This window comes from Protopterus annectens, chromosome 4.part0 (genome assembly GCF_019279795.1).
Source record: "Protopterus annectens isolate FY-2018-M chromosome 4.part0, PAN1.0, whole genome shotgun sequence".
Classification (NCBI taxonomy): domain Eukaryota; kingdom Metazoa; phylum Chordata; order Ceratodontiformes; family Protopteridae; genus Protopterus; species Protopterus annectens.
In genome coordinates, this window is record NC_056733.1 from 243,187,362 (window position 1) to 243,211,038 (window position 23,677).

Sequence of the window (23,677 nt, forward strand, 5' to 3'; positions counted from 1 at the left end):
TCTTTATATCGATTAGACTACATTCAAGTTTTCAAACTTCATCTTGTAATGTCAAAATCACAGAAAAGAGTCTGGTGGTCATAATGACTCATCTGCCTTGTGCTCCCTCTATAACAGTGAAGTAATCATACTCCATACCAGTGTGGGCTTTAGCAAATTTACAAATCCAGCTGTTGGAAAATGGGCAGAGCAAGCACCTGTGCCTACCACCCTGCTCATAATGTTAAGTACATGATACCAAAAACACAGGTACCAAATAAAAGTACAGCTGTGTAACTTTTGCTGGACCTTGTCCTCTCATGGAAGTAGACAAACAGAATTACATTTTTTAATATCTTTGGCCTGTATGGAGCAGACCATCAGCTGCCACTCTTTCATACGATGATGTTTGTCACTGTGTTTTTGTAAGAAATGGTGCTACCAATTGGCTGTAGATGAGAGTATGTGTGCGAGTAAGTGGTACGAATGAACTACTGTGGCAGGGCTAGCCACTCGGTGGTGTAAACCTTGGCTTGAGATGATTATCATTGCTGAAGTGACACCCTGACCCCATGTGCAAAAAATGGGAAAAGGGGTTGTGTGGATGTATGGATGGTACTACCAAAAAGTACTACCATTAACCAGACTAGTCACTGCAGACTGCAGCAAAACACACAGCCATCAGAGAAAGTATCCAATCATAGTACCATGTCAGAATACTATGCTACTGACATAAGGGGCCCTTTTAAGTCTGGACATGCTTCCCAATGACTCTTAGGTATCAAGATATGCAACAAAATGAACTATACTACAGCTGCTATAGTGTCTGAATTATTTTTAAACAGCTAATATAAAGTAAGATATGCAGTAAAATCCACTCTAAACTTCCATGTTTCAGGAATGTTTAGCATTCATTTAACTTCAAGAAGTGGACATCAGAGCACTGTAGCATTTATTGACTCCCCCTTGGCCATTTCTCCAATATTTCTAGCCTTCCCAGAGGGTAAAGTATTGGGAAGGTGAAAATTAATATTAATTCTTACTAGAACTGTTTTCTATGATACATATGATACATAGATGAAGCATTTAATTTTAGACATTTTATCTAAAAATGATCAGACTGATTACTGGAACAATCTTTGGAGGTTTTGCACAAAGGCAGTGATGGAAATCCATGAGGAACCATTAACATATCTTGGAAGAGTGGGGTTAATAACTTGCTGATAGGGATGAGACATTGTCTCGACCCACAGAATGACACAGGATAGGGTAAACAGGGTGAATTTGATTAGTGTCTCATAATTTCAGACAGTAGTTTCTGAATTCACAGAATGACTATATGAATAGCATTTAAAACAAATCTCCTACAGCCATTTTCTGCAAGAGGGGTTGACCTCCCAGAGTTTCCGCAACTCACAGGTGAGAAAAATGACCATTTCCATGCGTATAGTCACACTCTGATTTCTGTCACTCATAATTCCAGTATTCAACAAATCATACATATATTGTAGTATATGATGGTGATGAATTTAATGCTGACAATTTAAAGTATTTCTTCAGGGAAAGAGTGCTAAAATCATGTTGATATGTTACAGGCAAGATAGTAAATTCTGAGAACAGTGATTGATTTAAATGGCCTCAGATAAAATGTAAGCAAAGCAGGATGTGCTATATTTTCTCTCCATCCTCCATGACTATTAAGCTTGTCCCACTGAATGTCTATTATTCCCATTATTAGTGGGGATCCCAAATGCATAATGATTCAGGTCAGGCTGTCATCTGGTGGAATTAAGGGGAATACACATAACATTTTCCACAACCTCATGAAAGTTGCTGGGCACACCACTAACAAGGAATCTGCAATGCTAGGCTGCTGGTGCTTCTAACAAGTGCCAGTCCCAAGCCAGAGCATAAAACTCTGCTTGGGAAACCAGAAGACCACCCTTGTCTATGCCTTTCTTGCTTCATTGTCACATTTACTCCCATAGGTGGTATGGTAGTACTGCATCTGGACTGAAACAATTCCTTCCTGCCAAGATAGAAGAGCTAACCTCTGACTAATAATCTCATTATGCGGTGGTGGTGCCGCGGTAGCGTTATCACCTCACAGTAAGACGTTGTCCTGTTCGAATCTCAGCTAGAGCGTCTTCTGTGTGGAGATGTGTGAATGGGCGTACCTTTGTTGAAGGTTGTGCATCAGAGCTGGCAACTCGGCATGTAAAAATCTACTGCCAATCATTAGCGGACCGGAGTTCCGCTGTGGCGACCCCTAACCGGGAAAAGCCGAAAGACACAACAACAACATCTTGGCTGACTCCTCCAGCAAACAGACTTGTTAATCATTTGGTTAACAAGCTACAGCCACAGCCTTATCCACCAGCAGCATGAAGCCATTTAGTGGGCTTGCTTTTATAGGTTCATAGGTTGATACTAGGCTATCTGCCCTAGGGTATTTATAAGCCTAGCCAGAGTGTGTTTGGCTTTCGCCACCCTTTTAGATTAGTTGACTGTGCCTCTGTATAGTAGGTCACAGAAGGTAGCCCTTTTAAGGTTAGTTTACTGTACCTCTGTCAAGCAGGGACACAGAAGAGATCCCAGGGGTAAACTTACAATCTCCCATCCACTCGTCAAGATTTCTCTTGAAGAGGGTCGTGAGGACTGCCTAACATGGATTGGGATTTTGTTCCAGAGTGAGGGGAGCCTCTGGGATATGAATCTGTCCCTCCAGCATGTCCTATTTATTTCTGTGCTGAGGTTCAAGTCCCTGGAGCGTGTAGCTCTAAGGGATTTGGATTTCCTGAGGTGAAGCATGTCCATTAATTCTGGGTTGGACATGGCTTTATACATCAGACAGAGATCGCCTCTGAGTAGGTGGTACGTAACCGAGTAGAGCTGGAGTTTCTTTAGCTGAACTGCATAGGGCATCTGTTTGAGCCACTTGATTCTCTTGGTGAGATACTTTTGGGGTCTTTCCAGTTGCTGAAGGTGTTGGGTAAGGTACATCCCAAACATGGCATTGTACTCAATTATGGGTCTGATAAGTGATGACCTCTCTTGATCTAGATGTGAACCCTTTCATGATAAGGTGGGCTGTATAGAAGGTCTTTCTAACCACTTTGGCAATGTGATTGTCAAAGGAGAGATTGCTATCTACTTGGGTCCCCAACTCCCTAATTACTACTTCCATACTTAATGGATTACCACCTATGTGGTAATTTGTGGGCACTTTCTTTTTCCCAAAGGGGATGACTATGCACTTTTTGGCATTTAGCTTTAGGCCATGGCTCTGGCACCAGTTATCCGTCTCTGTGAGACCCTTTTGGAGGATGCTTGTATCAGCCAGAGAGCCGATTACAGCACCCAGTTTGCAGTCATCTGCGAACTTGGTCAGCCATAGTCCGCCCGTGTTAGCCTGTACCTCAGCGAAATATATACCGAACAAGTGAGGTCCCAGGACTGAGCCTTGTGGGACACCACTTGTAACTGGTTTAGAGTCTGACATGGCACCTGCTATTCAGACCATGTGGGTTCTATCCCTGAGCCAGTTTGCAACCCATCTTGTGACATAGGGGTTGATATTTAAGCTGGTGAGCTTATTTATGATGCCCGAGTGGGGTATAGTGTTGAAGGCTTTTGTGAGGTCCAGGTAGGCTGTGTGGACTACCTTCCCTTCATCTATGGCTTTGGTAACTGTTTCAAAGAAGTCAACCAGGTTCAAGAGGCAAGATCTGCCCTTAATGAAGCCGAATTGGGTAGGAACCAGTGTCTGGAGGTTCCCAATGTCTTTGTTTATGATTTCCATGATGATACGCTCCACAGTTTTGCAGATCAGGCTAGTCAGGCTTATAGGGCGATAGTTTCTGGGGTCTGTTGTGGCACCACCTTTGTGGAGTGGGACCACTGTTGCTGTATGCCATTCCTTGGGTACATATCCTGTAGTAAGGCTGAGATTGAACAGTGACTTTATATGAGGGTTTAGTTCTTCTTGGAGCTCGTGTAAGATGCAGCCTGGGACACCGTCTGGTCCCATTGATGCTGTGTTTTTGCTTTGGAGAGGGCAGCTCTCACCTGTGCATCTGTGATCTCAGGAAGGCTACACTCTGTTGGGATAGATAGACATTTGCTCTTTTGGGGGGGAAGGAGGAGAGAAGTTTGCACTGAACCTTTCTGCCAGGATGTTGGCAGTGTCTGTGGGTTCAGTGTATTTATTGTAATTTTGCACTAACTCAGGGCATATCTGGGAGTTGCCTCCCAGGTTTCTGACATAACTAAAGAAGATCTTGTGATTATCTTTAGTGTCTTGTGCAATTTTTTTTTCGAAGCTGGGCATAGATGATTTTATGAGGGATCGTAGTTTCTTGCTGGTACTGATCAGTGATGCCTTCCCTTTTTGAGATTTTGCTCTGTCCTGTAGTAGCTTTCTCCTTCTGTTGTATAGCTTATTTATGGCTGGGGTCCACCAGACAGGTCTCCTGCCTTTGGAGGAGTGAGTCTTGGTTTTATTTGGGATAGCATGCTCCATGCATTCCTGTAGGTGTCCGCAGAATGCTTTTGTAAAGGATTCTGCATTTTGGGCCGTATTTTCCACTGGCCCGGGGGCTTGGAAGGATTCCACCTCAGTTTTGAGAAGTGTGAAGTTTGCTATTGAGAATTCTTCACCGTGGTTTCCTTGGTTAGGGGTGGGGCTGGAATATGGATGTCCAGTGAGATTTGTTTATGGTCTGATCTTACCAATGAGGGGTATACTTCTGGTGTGGAACATGGAGACCACATATTGGTGATGACCAGATCCAATATATTTTCCCCTCTTGTGGGAGTGGTGACCAGTTGTTCCATAGCATTTGAGTTTATAAATTCTTGGAACCTTTGGGCGAGGGTGTTTGGGCTTGAGTAGTTTTCCCAATCGATGTTTGGGTAGTTGAAGTCACCCAATATAATAGTGTTTGGAGAGACCTTCATATTCTCCAGTGTTCTCAGGAAAGCCGAGTGAGGTTCCTGTGTTTGGAAGGGTGGTCTGTAGCAGGCTACAAACTGAAAGGCAGTTTTTCCCACTGTTAGTTGCACATGGATAGTCTCCGATGCTTCGTGCAGTGCCACTAACCTGGAGGTGTGGGTATCTTTGATAAATATGGATACTCCCCCTCCTTTTGTGGTTCGGTCTGAGTTTTGGGGCCGGAAAGCATGGTATGAAGTATAACCTGTTAGTGCAGGGGTGCTCTCGGGAGCCTTGAACCAGGTTTCTGTTACTGCACAGATATCGATGTTCTCCATACTGAGGAGAGTCTCGAGTGTGTGCATCTTGAGGTTTAGACTTCTGGCATTGAGCAGCATTACCCTTAGTTTTTTTTTTCTTTGTGTTGTCTATGGGGGTGGGTTTGTTGTTTAAGCCTTGCCTAAAAAAAGGCACTATGGGGGAGGCAAGAGCCTTTGCCAGTATTTGAAAACCCAGGGGTGACAGGTGCAATCCATCCCTAGTGAAGCAACGTGGCTTGTCGAGCATGTCATCCCAGGCTGACAGACACTGGATCCCCTTTGAATGACACCAATACTTTAGCCAATTGTTAAAATTGATCATTTTGTCTTTATACTGTGGCATCATTTTTGGTGAGGGTAAGATGCTACTCAAGGTTAGGGTCATACCGGCCTAGGCTACATGATCAAATAGCTCCTGTACGTCTTTTTTAATGTGGTCCAGGGAGGTACGTCTCAGGTCATTCACACCAGCATGGACAATGATGGAGTCATATTTGTACTTGCTTTGGAGTGACCTGAGTGCTTGTGTTATGTGGCGGTTCCTGGCACCCAACAGGCAGCTTACAGTAACCTTCTCCTTGTTCAGCCTGGTGAGTGGGATGTCAGTGTGTCTGACAATAGAGTCACCTATTACAAGTGTATTAGGTGTGTTATTTAGCTTTAAGGGCTGTGACTGTGTGGCTCACTGAATTTGTGAGCTATTTGCTATGTGGGTATTGTTTCGTGGTATGGGCTGCTTGGATGTCTGCTTTGGAGGTCTCTGCTGCTTAGGCAGATTTTTATTTAGAGCTTCCAAGTATGTTTTTGTGTGTTTATGTGTTTGGTTTGCTGATGCGATAGGTCTATGTGAGACTGGATTTGTGGTGTGTGGGGTTACCTTCTCCTCCTGACAGGCTGTGCCAGCACTGGGTTGAGAGAGCTTAGCCTCCAGTTTGGCTATATAGTTGCATCTCTCACATATATTTGAGCTTGTTGGGAGGAGGAGAGGGTGGTCTGTATACATAAGGCAGTTGTAACATTGCCTCAAGATTCCCAGATTCACCAGATGGACTGGAGAGTAAACCCAAAACTGACCTTTGGACATGCCTGAATAATATAGGGAACTACTTATTGACTGATCAGAAAGAACCAATAGGGAGCAAGTGCTTAGATGGAGTATAAGAGGATGTAGTGCTTTAGTTTGTGTTTACCTATGAGATTATTTATACGAGCAAGTGCAGGGCTTTAGAATGAAAATAGAGTGCTTAATAAGAGATTTAGAGCAGTTCTAAGGGAAAAAGTGAACTGCATAGAACAATGCTGTATTACATGGTGGTGCCATAATGTACTATAGCAGTGTGTGTGTGTGTGTGTGTGTGTATGTGTGTGGCTGTGTGTGTGTGTGTGTGTGTGTGTGTGTGTGTGTTTTCTATATGTATATGTATATCTATCTATCTATCTATCTATATATATATATATATATATATATATATATATATATATATATATATACACACACACACACACACACACACACACACACACACACACACACACACACACACACACACACACACACACACACACACACACTCCTAGCCATGAAAATTAAAAATACTGCATTGTATCACCTGGTGTACATGTTCTGCATCTGCCATGGAGCTGTTCATATAAAGTTAGTTGTCCATGCAGTGAAAATATAACAAACAATCCTTGCTAGCATTACAGATTTCTTTGCAATACAGTGCAGCCTTGAACCTATGGAGAATGGAGCCAATAATATGGCCAAAAGATTCACCAAGTCTCATATGCAGTACAGGAATATCACCCTACCCAGAGAGACCTACTGTTTTTCACCAGACAGGTGATCAGGATAAGTATCCTAGCTAGGGTGGGGAGAGAAGGGCAACTGCCCCAGGAACAAAGTGTTGGGGGCCTTGGTCAGTCAATCCTGAAATGTAATACAATGCCAGCTTTGAAAAGTCAGTATGTCATTTATGGTCAAACCTGAGCTTTGTAACTCACAGTGTGTGGCCTTAACTGTAGCAGCTGGAAGCAGTTTGCTGCAATTTAAAAGCTAGAAAAAATATATTTTTTTAACTAAAAACTGAGTGATGTAGCTTTCTGTGCAGGCATGGTATAAACTGTAGCAACTGTTTGTTACATTGTAGCAAGCAGTTTGATACAGTTTACAAGGAGACATTTTTTTTTTAAACTAAAACATAAGTGCAGTAAAGCAGCATGAACACAGGAGATAATCTGTAGCAATTGTTTGTTACATTGTAGCAAGCAGTTTGCTACAGTTTATAAGAAGATATTTTTATAACTAAAACATGATCACTGTTGCGCAATGTGAATGTAGGGCATAAACTGTAGCAACTGTTTGCTACAGTTTATAAGAAGATTTTTTTAACTAAACTAAGCACAGTAGCACTCAGTGCAAGCATGGTATAAACTGTAGCAAATGTTTCCTACATTTTCAGTTTGTAAGAAGAAATTATTATAATTTTTATGTAAAAGGGCAGAGGGCTTGAGGCAGTGCACAAAAACAGGCTGTGAAAGACTAGGCAGGAGGGAGAGGGAGTGTGCTCTGCACCTGGCCAGCTGGTTGGCATGGCAGTAGAAGGAGCATCCCCTTTTTTTGTTCTTCAATGGAAGGGTGTAGTGTGGATTAGTAATAAGTACAGTGCTTTTTTTTTTCCTCTTCACTTTTGATATGTTTCTGATCAGCATTAAAAAAACTTCTAACTAATGGATTGCCAGCATCTTGTCATGGTAGATACAATCAAGGAAAAAAGAAGGAAAGTGACTGTTGCATTTTTTTTTCATTTTCTTCAAATTTTTACAGTCTTGTAGTAAATATGAATTAAAATAATATATAAAAATTTAAATAAAATATATAAATATATATATATATATATATATATATATATATATATATATATATATATATATATATACACACATATATATATATATATATATATATATATATATATATATATATATAAGGCATTGTATGGACTATGCACCTACACTGACACCTGTTTGGTTAACACCATTCGCTCAACACACAAACCTCATTAGCAGGTAATCCCTGGAGCATGCACAGAATTTGTCAGCATTTGTAGTTTCAGAGTTTTCATGTCGGGATACTGTGTGTCAGTATCAGATACAGTTGATTCAGTGTCCTGCACCTATATATATATATATATATATATATATATATATATATATATATATATATATATATATATATATATGGGATCCATACTGATCCCCGAGCTACAACATCACCAAATTGCTATTGGCCGGGCATACTTACGCGAAAGTGCTTTTCACCGAAAGCACTGTCGCGTAAGTATGCCTGTTGCAGAGATTGTACTATGGTGCGGATAAGGGAATATTCCCTTTTTCTTACTGTAGTAAGATCTCGGAGTGAGAATATTAAAGTAGGGGGGTATGGGGGATGCAGCGGGGCTTGCCCCCTGTATAAAAGTAGATTTATTGTTTTTTTTTTAACACACTTTAATGAAAGCGCTTTTTCAGTTAAAGCACTTTCATTAAAGTGTGTTTGGTGATTGTGGATTCGGACTATTGAACATTTGTTCAATAGTTCTAGATCCATCTATATATATATATATATATATATATATATATATATATATATATATATTTATATACACTTGCTGAAACTTTTAAAAATCGAAACACCATATGTGTATGTCCAGAAGCACTCAGAGGTTTTTAATGGCAATCACACTACAGTTAGAAGAACAGCTTCTTCATTTAAATATATCATGTAAGGGAAAAATTTTCCATGTCGTGTCACAGCAAGAGGTTCTCCAGTTCGATTCTCAGCTGGAGTGCCTTCTGTGTGGAGTCTGCATGTCCTACCCGCAGTCGAGTGACATTTAAAGACATGCAGGTAGGTGTGTGCATGAATGGATGTGCCTTCTTTGAAGGTTGGGCATCGGGCTGGTACCTCGGCACTGTAAAAATCCACTGCCAATCATAAGCGGACCAGAGTTCTGCTGTGGTGACCCCTAACCAGGAAAAGCTGAAAGACATTAGTTTAGTGATTGTGAATGGACACTGGGGTACAGTGAGGATTGGGAAATTTACCCTTTTCCCCACTGTAGTGCGATCTCAGAGTTGGTATATATAATTTGCAGGGGGGTTGAAGGGCACAGCCCCCTCACATAGGAGGCATGGCAGCTTGCCCCTCTGCAAAAACATTGAAAAGTTATATATTTTGTGAAGTTTGTTTGTTTGTGTGTTTTGGTTTTCCCGGTTAGGGGTCGCCACAGCAGAACTCTGGTCCGCTAATGATTGGTAGTTGATTTTTACGTGCTGAGTTACCAGCCCTGACGCACAACCTTCAATGAAGGTACACCCATTCATGCATGTCTCCATGCAGAAGATGCTTTAGCTGAGCATCGAACCGGACAGCGTCTTACTGTGAGGCAACAACGCTACCGCAGCACCACCACCGCGGGTATATATTTTGTGAAGTGATGTTGGAGATCAAGTTGAAATCAGAAAAACAACCTCTAAATTTAAACACATCACTTCATATATTTTGTGTTTAAATTTAGAGGTTGTTTTTCTGATTTCAACTTGATCTCCAAGTGCTTCCAGACATGCACATTAGATATTTCGATTTTTAAGGGTTTTGGCATTGTTAACTTTCATTAATGTTCATTTGCAGTCTTTTCATCTAGAGTTTCTAAATTTTGGTGTTATGGCACTTCGATCTACTGAAGTAGATCTCTATAGATATATATATATATATATATATATATATATATATATAGAGAGAGAGAGAGAGAGATATCTCTATCTGTCTATATATATATATATATATATATATATATATATATATATATGTGTGTGTGTGTGTGTGTGTGTGTGTGTGTGTGTGTGTGTGTGTGTGTGTGTGAGTGTATAGGTATAGCTAGAGAGTTATGTATATAAAGTTCAGGGCTGCAGAAAGCTATCTTCAAATCAGTGAGGTGCATTTTCCTACCTATGTAGTGTTATTGCTACAGTACATGACCTGACCAATGCAGTGCTGTGACTGCAATGCATCTCTATGACTTCTATGTATTGTGCAAAAAGTACATATATAATGCTCTTGCTGTGTAGGGTTACATAAGCAGTGCATAGATATCACTCTACATTTATAGGAGAGGTCTCAACTCCATGTGGACACACCAGATATGTTCTGTTCTTATTTTTAATCTGGCCAATGAAGCTTTATTTATATCAACCCGACTTATGTTAAAAAATAAAATAAAAAAAATGCTTATAATCGAAACAACATTAACACAGTTTTTGCTCTGCAGATTGCCTAAACATATGAAAACAGTAAGGAAAGACTTCCTGGAATTCAAAAACAGACCAATAAGAAAAGCACTTGGGTTCTAATCCCTTCTATTCTTAGGCTTAGCTCCAAAACATTGCAGCAATAGAATAGATGCATAACAGAGGAGAGCCATAAGTATGAAACCTGCATTGCTGGATGGAGATGTGTGGAAAAAATTTTCATAGGTTATTACTAAGCTAACTGCCCTTGTGGACAATTTTAAACCTAGCCAATCCCCCCCATGTGAGAATCAAACCCTGCACCTTGTGTTTGTTTGTTTGTGTCTTTCGGCTTTTCCCGGTTAGGGGTCGCCTTAACCATTATGCCAACCTCCCATGTTTCTGCCCATCCTTCATAAAATTAGAAATGGTTGAAGTGAACGTGCATGTAGCTATATTGGTGTGTGTGTGTGTGTGTGTGTGTGTGTGTGTGTGTGTGTGTGTGTGTGTGTGTGTGTGTGTGTGTGTGTGTGTGTAACTTTTATTCATAATGTCTAGTTAGAGTTTTGATTTTGTCATCATTAGTTCCGACTTTGGCTTGACAGAATCATCTTCAAATAGCTCTTGAGCTCCTCCTTATGTTTGAGATCACTGCTATATAACACATTCCATACCTCTGAAGTGTTGTACAAGCAGTATGTGTATATCATCTTACCTACAGTGGATATAAAAAGTGTACACACGCCTGTTAAAATGCCAGGTTATTTTGATATAAAAAAAATGAGAGCACAATAAATCATTTCAAAACTTTTACCACCTTTAATGTGACCTATAACCTGTACAATTTAATTGAAAAACAAACAAATCTTTTAGGGAAAAAAATATCAAAAATAAAAAAATGTACAATAAGCTGGTTGCATACGTGTGCACACCCTTAAAATAATACTTTGTTGAAGTACATTTTGATTTAATTACAACATTTAGTCTTCTTGGGTAGGAGTCTATCAGCATGGCACATCTTGACTTGACAATATTTGCCCACTCTTCCTTGCAAAAGCACTACAAATCTGTCAGATTGTGAGGGCATCTCTTGTGCACAGCCCTCTTCAGGTCACCCCACAGATTTTCTATTGGATTTAGGTCTGGGATCTTGCTGAGCCATTCTAAAACTTTAACTGGTATTTGGAATTGTTCATAATTTCCTCCACCTTGTCTAAAGCCCCAGTTCCAGCTGAAGAAAAGCAACCCCAAAGCATGATACTGCCACCACCATGCTTCACCGTGGGGATGGTGTCCTTTTGATGATGTGAAGTGTTGTTTTTGCGCCAAACATAACTTTTGGTGAATTGTCGCCTAAAGTTCAACCTTGGTCTCATCAGACCATAACGCATTTTCCCACATGCTTTTGGGAGATTTGATGTATTGTTTTGCAAATTTTAGCTGGGGTTGGATATTTTTCTGTGTAAGAAAAGGCTTCTGTCCTGCAACCCTACCCCACAGTCCAGACATATGGAGAATACGGGAGATTGTTGTCACATGTAGTACACAACCAGTACTTGCCAGAAATTCCTGCAGCTCCTTCAGTGTTACTGTAGGTGTCTTGGCAGCCTCCTTGACCAACTTTCATCTTTTCTTTTCATCAATTTTGGAGGGATGTCAAGTTCTTTGCAACATCACTGTTGTCCCATATTTTCTCCAATGCTGTGGAAATGTTTTTGTACCATTCTCCTGACTGATACCTTTCAACAATGAGATCCCTTTGATGCTTTCTAAGCTCTTTGTGAACCATGGCTTTTGCTGTAACAGGCAACTGAGTAAATGTCAGGAAAATCCTACTAGGACAGCTGAACTTTATTTGGGGTTAATCAGAGTCTCTTTAATTAATGGGAGTTGTGTACCCAAAAAGACTGAATGTTGTAATTAACTCAAAAAGTGCTTTAACAAAGTATTTGTTTAAGGGTGTGCACACTTATGCAACCAGCTTATTGTACTTTTTTTTATTTTTTATATTTTTTCCCCTAACAGAGTTTGTTTTTCAGTTGAATTGTACAGGTTATAGGTCACATTAAAGGTGGGAAAAGTTTTGAAATGATTTATTGTGGTCTCATTTTTTTATATCACAAAAACCTGGCATTTTAACAGGGGTGTGTAAACTTTTTATAGGCACTATAAGTATTATTCGGCTAACCAGAAAAGGCACTTAAGTAAAGCAGGAGTCCTCAGATGTATTATAGATAGATAGATAGATAGATAGATAGATAGATAGATAGATAGATAGATAGATAGATAGATAGATAGATAAAAATGAAACTGCAGTAGAACAACCTTGGTAACCAGCTTCACCTAAAGCTTTGAAAAAGTTGAAAAGTGGTCAGAATTAAATTTAAAAGACATAATTGAATACAACGAGGAAGAACCCCTGTTTTAACTCACATGCCTATGTTTTTGGCTCCAAAGTAAAGATAAGGATTCCATTTCCTCTAGTCTGATTTCAGGACTTGAATCACTTTAAAACATTTTATGTTCCATTTTTGATTATAATACTTTCCTTTTTAAAATTAATATAAACAATAAAAGATTAGCTTATTCTTGGATCATACACTCCTACTTAATGCAACTTAACATTGTCAATGAAGGGTAGCTTACTAAAATGTAATTTTTTGTTCATAGGTTCATAGGTGTGTACTAGGCTAATGGCCCTGGAGCCTTTACAAGCCTAGCCCATAGAAGTGCCCTGGCATCATGCCGCCGTTAGTTCCTGGTGCCTCTATCAAGTAGAGCCACTGAAGTAATCCCTGGGGTGAACTTTCTATTTCCCATCCACTCATCAAGATTTCTCTTGAAAAGGGCCAGTGAGGTGCTCTGCTTGACATGTATGGGAAGTCTATTCCAGAGCATGGGCAGTCTCTGGGTTATAAACCTGCCCTCCAGCATGATGTTCTTCATGTTTCACTGTTGCAGTCATCACACTTGGGTTATCTGCCTGCAGGTAGCCCTCTGTCGGCCTGAATACCAGAGACTTAGTATTTCTGCATTGGTTGCTGTTGCTCCAGAATTGATGTCAGGTCATCAGGGGTATAAAAACACGCAGCTGATGCCATTACATCAGTCTTTCTTGCTGAGGAGCCTGAAGCAGAAGCAGTTTGCACGAGTGCCAGTCGGCCACTACCTGAGTTTTTGTTTCCGAATTAAATCATCTTGAAGTCTTCTAAAGGTAAGTACCCCATTGGGGATCCTTTTTTCTTGCTCAAGATAAGACAGGACAGACCAAGGACAATCCTGATTGCCCCAGACTGGCCACGCCAGTACTGGTACCCACTACTGCGCAGCCTGTCACTGGTGTCACTCTGGCACCTATCCCAGATCCCAACCCTCCTCACTCAGCAGGGGGGACAGATCTTGCACCCGCAACTGCAAACCATGAATATTGCAGCCTGGCTTATTCCTTAAATTCTCTTTCAGTGACCAGCCTAAGCAAGCAGGTGCTGGATGTCATTCTTGAAGCCAGAAGACCCAGTACAAGAAAATCCTATGCTGATAAGTGGAAAAGGTATTGTTCCTGGACTCACTCTAAAGGAGAGGACACAGCACTGCCATCCTTACCTCTAATTCTGGATTACCTAGCAGACCCTCTCCACAGAGGCCTAGCCTTCTCCTCCATTAAGATCCATACCTCTGCTATCTCAGCTCATTACAACACTGACCCACCTCTCTTCCCTCACTCTCTTATCAAACAGTTTCTGAGAGGGGCAAACAACTTACGGCCACCAAGAAGAGCACCCACCCCTTCTTGGGACCTTACCTTTGTACTGGAAAAGCTCACGCTACCCCACTTTGAGCCTGCAGCATCAGCAGAATTAAAATTCCTCTCTTGGAAAACAACCTTGCTTCTGGCCATCATTTCAGCTAGAAGAGTGTCTGAGCTACAAGCACTTATGGCTGTGGAACTCTTTATTAGTTTCCATGCTGACAGGGTTTCCCTCAGGGCTAACCCTTCCTTTATGCCTAAAGTGGTGTCCAGTGTGGCTCTCAACCAATCTATCCATTTGCCAACCTTCTTCCCTAATCCTCAAAATAAAGGGAAAAGGATCCTGCACTCCTTGGACATGCACAGACAGCTCAGATTCTACCTTGATAGGACTAAGCCCTTCAGGAAATCTGACCAGTTACTAGTCAGCTTTGCAACAGGGGACGAGGGCAAGGCCATTTCAAAACAAAGAATTTCCAAATGGATAGCACACTGCATCCATTTCTTCTACAAGCACCATAGGAAACCAACCCCTCAGGAGGTCAGAACACATTCCACTAGGGCAACTTCTACCTCTGCAGCATTCCTCAGGGGAGTCCCTACAAGGGACATCCTGGCAGCTGCTACCTGGAGCTCTGTACACACCTTCACCAAGCATTATCACTTGCCTATCTTTTCCAAATCCAAGGCGGGTTTTGCAACAGCAGTCCTGCAAGGCATACTAGCCAGCCCAAACACTTCTTGACTGCCTCCACCCTTTCTTCAGCTTTGGGAATCAACCCAAGTTTGATGACTGCAACAGTGAAACACAAAGAACACAATACAGTTGGGTACACTTACCATAAATGTAGATGCTCGAGTTGCAGTCCTGGTTTCCCTCCCTCCAGCCCCCTTGTCTCTCTCTCTCTCTCTCTCTCCTCACTATGTTTATTACTCACCCCTTATGGGGTATTGGTATTGGTATTTACTTTTTACTGGTGGTGTTTTTCCCCACCATAACTTAGCTCCCTATGGGGGACTCCTGACATTTGGGGCAAGAAAAACTGATGCAATGGCGTTGGCTGCCTGTTTTTATACCTCTGATGACCTGACGTTAGTCGTGGAGCAACAGCAACTGCCACAGAAATACTAAGTCTCTGGTATTTGGGCCGACAGACAGCTACCTGCAGGCAGATAACCCAACTGTGATGACTGCAACAGTGAATACACTCGAACATCTACATTTATGGTAAGTATATACAACTGTACTTTTTCTGTTGATTGTGGTAATGAGGTTAAGGTCCCTGGAGTGCGTGGTGTGGAGGGATTAGGATTTTTGTTTAGGTGTAACATTTCTAACAGGGCTGGGTCAGACATGGCTTTGTAAGTCAAGCAGAGATCGCCTCATAATAGATGATATGAGACAGTGAATAGCTGGATTTTTTTGAGTCTGTCCATGTAGGCATGTGTTTAAGGCCTATGATCATCTTTGTGAGGTACTTTTGTGGCCTTTCCAGCTGCTGCAGGTGTTTTGTGAGGTATATGCCAAATGGGGCATTATACCCGATGATTGGTATAATGAGGGAAGAGTAGAGACAGACGATGACCTCTTTCTTCCTGGATGCAAAACCCTTGGTAATGAGCTGTGCCACATAGAAGGACTTTCTGACCACAATGGCAATGTGGTGGTCAAAGTAGAGGTTGCTGTCAACCTGTGTCCTCAAATCTCTTATAACACCTTCAGTGTTCAGTGGGCTACCATCAATGTGGTAATTAGTGGGAACTCAGTTTTTCCCAAAGGGAATGACGACACATTTTTTGGCATTAAGCTTAAGGCCGTGGTTTTGACACCAGTCGTTGGTCTCAGTGAGGCCTTTCTGTAGGATGTTGTACATAATGATAAGATTGAAACCAATATAGTAAACTTTTGGGATTCATTAAAATGTTTTTTTAGATTGCATAAGTTCTTCTTGGTGGAATTTAAATATAGTAATAACAAAAGAGCAGAAAGTCAGTTCAATATATTTAAATATTATATTTATTTATTTATCTGTATTTGTTTTCTAAGGTGTTGCACTGATCAGTACTGACCAATTTCAGGTTCAGCCTGGTTGAACTACAAAACGTTTCACAAAAAAACAAAAAAAAAAAAAAAAAAAAAAAAAAAAAAATTATATATATATATATATATATATACAGAAATGTAAGCAATAACAGAAAATAATAACAAAATGGTTCAGACTTATTACATAGAAAAACCGAGTATATACATTCCAGCGAGCAAGCACAGTGCAATGCACAATCACAGGTAAGGTATAATATACACATTAGTTTCTAAGGCTGGCCAATCTTAGTGAATCATGAGAGAGGAGAAGAGACTTGGAAGGGAGGTAGGTTAGGTGAGTTAGGTGATATGTCTTGTGTTAAAGCAGGAAACTTTGGCATGGGTGAAGAAGTGCTTTTTGATTTGCATTCTGAATTTGGAATAAATGTTGATTTTCTTAAAGCCGCTGAGAAGAGCTTGCCAAAGAGCAGGTGCCTGAGAGCAGAAAGCATGTGCAGTGCTGTGGGGTTTGGTTCTAGGGGTAGTGAAAGTTGATGTGGAGTAGTACTAGTGTATCAGGTTGTATAAGGAGGTTTTCCATGAAGTCTAACTGCAAGGGGAGTATATTTGTGGAGTCGGACTAGTATGGCTGCTCTGGCTGGTAAGGATAGAAAAGGGGACACCTTTTTATCCCTTAAGAGGAGGTATTTTGGTTCTTATTTTGTGTATGTGGAAATGGAAGTTTAGTGACTAATCAAGCCACAGTTCTAAGTATTTGAATGTGGAGATTGTCTCTATGACATGGTTATGTAGCTCAAAGATACTTTAAGATTCAGGTGTTTGGTGAATTTTCTGTGGCATTACAAAAACATAGTTTTGGTCTTGGTGTGGTTGAGAAGTTGTTTATGTTTTATGAACCATCAGTGAAGCTTTTGTAAGTCTGGCTGGAGCTGGCATTGAATGTTGGTGTGAGAGTGACCTGATCAGTAAATCACCATGTCATCAGCATAGAGGATCAGCGAGGGATGGTGGAGGTCATAAGGAAGTTTGTTAATGAATATGGAGAAGAGTAGGGGGAAAGAATGGATCCTCATGCTACACCTTTTGTAATGGGTATAGATTCTTATTGAGATGATTCTATTTTAACTCTGAAGTGTCTTTCAGTGAAGAAGTTTTTAAACTAGAGAGTGGTGTCTGGACTGTTACCAATTTCAGTTAGTTTGTTTTGGAGAAGATACTGGTTAGTAATGTCAAATACTTTTGCCAGTTCTATAAATAGAGCACCTGTAAGAGGCCATTGCAGAGTTCAGCAGAATGTCACCAGTTAGGGACCAAAGTGCTGACTCAATACTTTGTCCAGGGCAGAATCCATGCTCTTTGGAGGCAAGCAGGTAGTATTACTGGATATAGAGGGATGGTTGGGTGTAGACTGTCTTTTCAACAAGTTTACCCATAATTAGGCGGATGAGAGGTATTTTTGGGTTGGTCTGCTTTGGGAGGGATTTAATTTGAACAGTTTTCCAAATCTGTGGCATGATGTTTTGTGTGAGACATAGGTTATATATGTGGGTTAGAGGAAGACATAGATGCTCTCTGCACTGATATCTGAACCAGGTGTTTATGTTTTTAGATCCAGATGGTGTGTCAGTGGAAATATTTTCAAATAGAATAGAGACATCTTTGGGACATGTGAATTTGAAGTGGAAGAGGGGATAAATGGTGGTGGGTGGGCAATGCATGATCTGTGGGAGTTGAGGTTATTGATGAGAAATCGCTAAATTCCTTAAGGAAATTCAGTGGAAAAAGTTTTGCTGTACCACATTGAATGGTGTTTGTATACAGGGTATCACAAGGAGATTTCCTCCCTGTAAGAAGGTTAAACTCTTTCCAGAAGTGCCTGTGAGAATGTAAAAAGGTAATTTGTTTTGTTGTTTGGAGATTTCTTTGTGCATTTTGATGGACTTCTTGACTAGGTTATGAAAGTCTATAAAGGAGGTATGGTTGTCAGCTCTGGGGGAGGGTATCTGTTTCTATTTTTGCCATGCTTCATCCTTTAGTGTTAAAAGATGCTTGAGTTCAGTGGATAGCCATTTAGTATTGTTGGGTTTATAAGACGTGGATAAGTGGGAAGAATTTGTCTTGCAGCTGGAGTAGAAAGTTAGTTAGGGTACCAGCTGCTGTATTGGGGTAATATAAGGAGAGTATATTGTTCAGTTGTGGGCTCCGGGATAGGTTCTGAGTATGTCTATATTTGTGCTACTCTGGCTTCTGAAGGTTTTTAATATTGGTGGTAATTTTATAAGATGGTTGACAACTGTAAAGATGAATGGGCAATGGTCACTTAGTGATGAGGGCAGAATGGTTTTGTTGGTGATGGAGTTTGGTATGTTTGTAAAAATCTGGTCATCTGTGGAGTGTTTGTAGGACCTGATTTTGATTTTTGTTGGTTGTTTTATGAGTTGAGGGAGACCTAGGTCTACTAGGAAAGTACTGATGTCAAATGAAAGAGGGACAAGATAATTAAGATTGAGGCCACCTAGAATGATTATGTTATTATGTTTGGAACAGCAGTGGCTTGCCTTTGTGAGTTGGAAATTTTAGGATTATCCAGTTAGGACCAGAGTCTGAGAAGGAGTTTCCTTGCGCAATGACTTTTGGGTGATGTTACTTCAGAACAAAATTAGAGAACCTCCTCCTGATCATTTGTTTGGTCTCTCATCACTGACATACTTGTAGGAGGTTATAAAATGTTGAAGGGTGGAGGAGTCTTTTTGAACCAGGATTCTGTGACTGCTAGAATGTTTGGATTGTGCTAGGAAATAAAAGCACGTATGTGGTCTAGCTTGTTATTAAATGCATGTGCATTGAGGAAGGAACAGGCCAGTGTAGGAAGGGGAGCAGTTCTGATGTTGAGAGAAGGGATTTGATGGGCCTGGGTTGGGTTTAATGTTACTCTTAAGGAGTATAAAGATAATGGAGGATAGTCTGAATGAGGTATTTGTTGTTTGAGGGCAGAGAGAAAAAGTTTTTAAGTCTTTGTAATCATATAGAAAAGGGATCCTGACAGTGATGAGCTGGGAAGTGGGTTTGGTTGGATTTCTGGGGGTAATGCGGTAGTGGTTCATTGACGAGGAAGGTATGGAAGAAGGGGTAATGTATAATGATATGATGATAAGTTTTTAAGTGTTTTATGAAGGTGTTTGGTATTGGTTTTATGGGGTAGGGGAGGTGATGAGGAAAGAAGAAGGAGGTAGTCAAGCAAAGAGCAACCAAAGAGACACCTCTGTCCTTAACATAATTATGAAAAGAAAAAATCATACTTTGTGTACACTTTCTAGTATAATTCCCATTATAAAACAAGCTTAACAGCCTGCAGGCTATCACTCAATGAAAAGCACTGTTACTGCATATGGATTCAAAATACCATTCCTTTATTATTAAAATGTCCAGGTGTTGTTAAAATCTCCAGGTATATCTTTAAAATACAGTTGATTGAGCACTTTCTTCCCTCTAAAGCAGGGATTTCATCAGAATCTAACTTTTTTCCTCCCTGCAGGCTATACTTCATATAGAACTTTATCACCAGTAAATATAGACCACAATAATATTATTTCCATTTTACAGCCACAATCAAAACTCTAATTCATTCTTTAATGTCCAATAACCACATGGGCTTTATATTAAAACAATAAACTCAAGATAGCATGATTTATTTATTAAGTTACTGACATTTGATTGCCGGGAAAGTCCAGCAGAGTAGAAATCCATTTTCAGTGGAGGCCCAGGGAGAAAAGCCCCAAATTGTTACAAAACATTTTAAGAATAATAATTTTACAATCTTCTCAAATACCATAAAAAACCTCTGCAGTTTAAATAACTATAACAAAACAGGCATAAGATAAGACCATTGCTGAGGAATTGATACAAGTTATATGACAAGCATTTGATATTTAGAGAAATTTTAGAAAGTTTATAGAGAAAGTTTTATTTGATGTAAAATATGGAATCCTAGGCCATGGACAACCATAAGGTTTACTTTAGCTATATCCAAAACCTTAAAGGCAGTACACAATAGTATGCTGAACTGTTGGTAAATGGAACCCCCATCATGAAACAGAGATATAGCAGATCATCTAGCTCACAAATTCAGTTCCAGCTTTACTCCCTTTGAGATCATTTGATTTTCTTGAATGGATATATCTTTTTAAAGTGGTAGGGCAATATAGTTTTCCAGTTATTTGTTGAAATAGTTTAAAAATATTTCTTAACTCTAACACATATGCCAGCATTGGTTCTTATTTATCTAGATACGTATCTGCTACAAAAGACACCAAGCAGGACTATCCATTATCCCCTTTACGCTTTGCTTTTGCAATGCAGCCAACAGCCCATTAGACTAAATTCTAATATTTAAAGTTTTGTATTTGGGAGAGAGTTACAAATCTGAAAATAAAATTATCCCAATTTGCACATGATTAACTTCTTACTGTTTCAAATATTCTATCTAATATGTTAATAATTTGTTAATGAAGCTGAGTACATTTGCAAGTTTAAGATTTAATAGTAACACATTTAATACATTAATAATAAAACAGCAAGTAAACTTAATGAATGAAATAACAATGTTTATTTTAGAATATTAGAATGTTGACACTTAAATATTTAGGCATTATTATCATACCAGATCCAGAATCATAAAATGTAGAACATACAGCTTCAAGTAGACAATTAATGATAATCCTAATTATTTCAGAACAAATTTTAAAAATCGAATTAACTGGAATAAAATCTGTTTTACTTTTGAATGTATTTCTTTTTCTGGCTTTTTCCCGGTTAGGAGTCGACACAGTGGATCATCTGTCCGCTCATGATTGGCAGTGGAGTTTTACGGTGTCAAGTTGCCAGCCTGGTGCCCAACCTGCCACAGAAGGCACACACACACACACACACGCACACACACACACACACACACACACACACACACACACACACACACACACACACACACACACACACACACACACACCTAGGGCCAATTTAGAGTGTCCAATCCACCTACTGCATGTCTTTGGGATGAAACTGGAGCACCCAGAGGAAACCCACGTGATCACAGGGAGGACATGCAGACTCCGCACAGAAGGCACCCCAGCCAAGGATCGAAACGAAGAACCTCTTGCTGTGAGGCAGCAACGCTAACCACTGCACCACCGTGGCCGCCCTTTACTATTGAATGTACAATAAGTCTAATTAAGATCATTTTGCTACCTGTGTTATACATTTCATAGTTTTTTTTTTCATGCATTCCAACATTTTATATGAATCTAATAATTAGGATTCTATTAAACTCTTTGTGGTGCCCTGTGCAGCCTAGAATTGATTTGAAAAATCACATAAGGGCACATAAAAAGGGCTGATTAACTTTACACACCCTTAATTGCATGTAGAAGCCATCAGGAAAGACATACTGTTAACTATACAGAATGCTAAGAAGTTAACAATTCCACAATCTTTGAATAGTTAAAGTAACACAAATATATACATAGATGCATACACACATACACACACACACACACACACACACACACACACACACACACACACACACACACACACACACACACACATATATATATATATATATATATATATATATATATATATATATATATATATTTCGTAAAGTTAAATGAATCTCATGCCAGTATGTGTGAACAAATGAGTTTAAAGCTTTGATGCAATGATCAGCTATAACAGCCAGTACATTTATTTAGTTAAAATTTTGTAACCAGATAATTGAGTTAGTCCAATGGCCCTCTGTAGGTATGAAGAATGCCACATGCTATAGGAAATACAACATAAAGTTGCAAAGAGACATATTCATAAAATGTAGAACATACACCTGCAAGCAGACATATACATACAGTGACTAACATTAATTTTTAAATGAAATCTCCACCTTGGATTTCAGTTTTCTAAACTGTATCTTTTTTGTTTTCTGGGTTATCTTATCTGTATCAAATCTAATGTATTTTTCCACAAAATTGCTAACATGGGACCTGACATATCAATATGATTTTGTTCTAGTGCTTTCTTTCCCCTTCCAAGAATCCATTTCATGCCCCCTTTGTATGTGTCATGCTAGACATAAGGGATCATTAAATGGAAAAAAATAATTATCTTCATCTTACTACCAAAATGAATACTTGGTGATGGGCAATTTGGTTAGTAATGCTACTTTAATATGATATTAAGATTACTTAAATGAACATTTTCTGTGACATTTAGAGAAAAGTCAGAAAATATTTTCCTTGTAAAATATCAAGACTTTTGCCTTATTCATGCCCCCAAAGATAGAACTGCCCGAATCAGTACTGCTCTAAAGAAAGTGAGACAAGAGGTGGTAACCATATCAAATAGGTGCACTGATGCTGTTTCTCTTCAGCTCTGCAATAAAGAGAATAGAAAGTAATTCCACAGCACTCTGTCTTTTTTAGAGCAGCTATGGATCTGCTGACTTCAGCTGGACAAATTACTTATGCAAGACTATTGAAGTACCTGTCAGGGAGAACTACATATTTCCATGTATCTGTGCTACGTCAAGCAGATGGAGACGATAATTCATCTGCCAAAGTATGTGAGAAGTTAAGTTTAAAAACGTGGGTGGGCTTTCCCTCCCTTTGATTTCAAGGGAAGGAAATGGAAGTTTCATGAAGTGCAGTCAAGTTTCTGGAACCTAAATCAATACTGGGATTATATGGTAGGGGGGAAATAAATCTAAGGGTTGAGTTAAACTCTAGGAGAGGGTGGACTTTTCCTTTAAACAGATGAATACACATAATGTAGACCATAAAACTGCAAACAAATATATGCATAAGATGTACAGCCCACAGTTATAGTCATATGCATATAATGTATATACATCTTGCTGTGAAACTTTGTTCAGGATTGATTGCATACAGTTTGAATGACTAGTATGCAACATACAAGTCATTTTGAATATATGAAGTTGTAAATCAATAATAAGACACTTCTAAGATCCAACAATTCAGTTTCGTTGCTGAAAGAATAAAGACTATTGCTTTCAGCACAAGTAAACGAATGAGACACGGAAATGAAGTGGTGTTATGGTTAAAAAAAAACAAAATCTTTAAAAACACCTGGCGCTAATAGAATCTGGAAAATAATTCATAGAGTTTTTCTCTTCAAAAGAAACTCTTTTGCTTTATTTAGAAGTAGCTAAGCAGTATTTTACATAAATAGTAAAATATGTAAACAACTTAGAATAAAAACAAGAAACAGTAACAATTGAGAATAAAACAGTCAGATAAGCATATTTACCCTCTGAGTAAAGGCTTCTTCAGATCTAAAACAAGTTTACTTTAAGTATT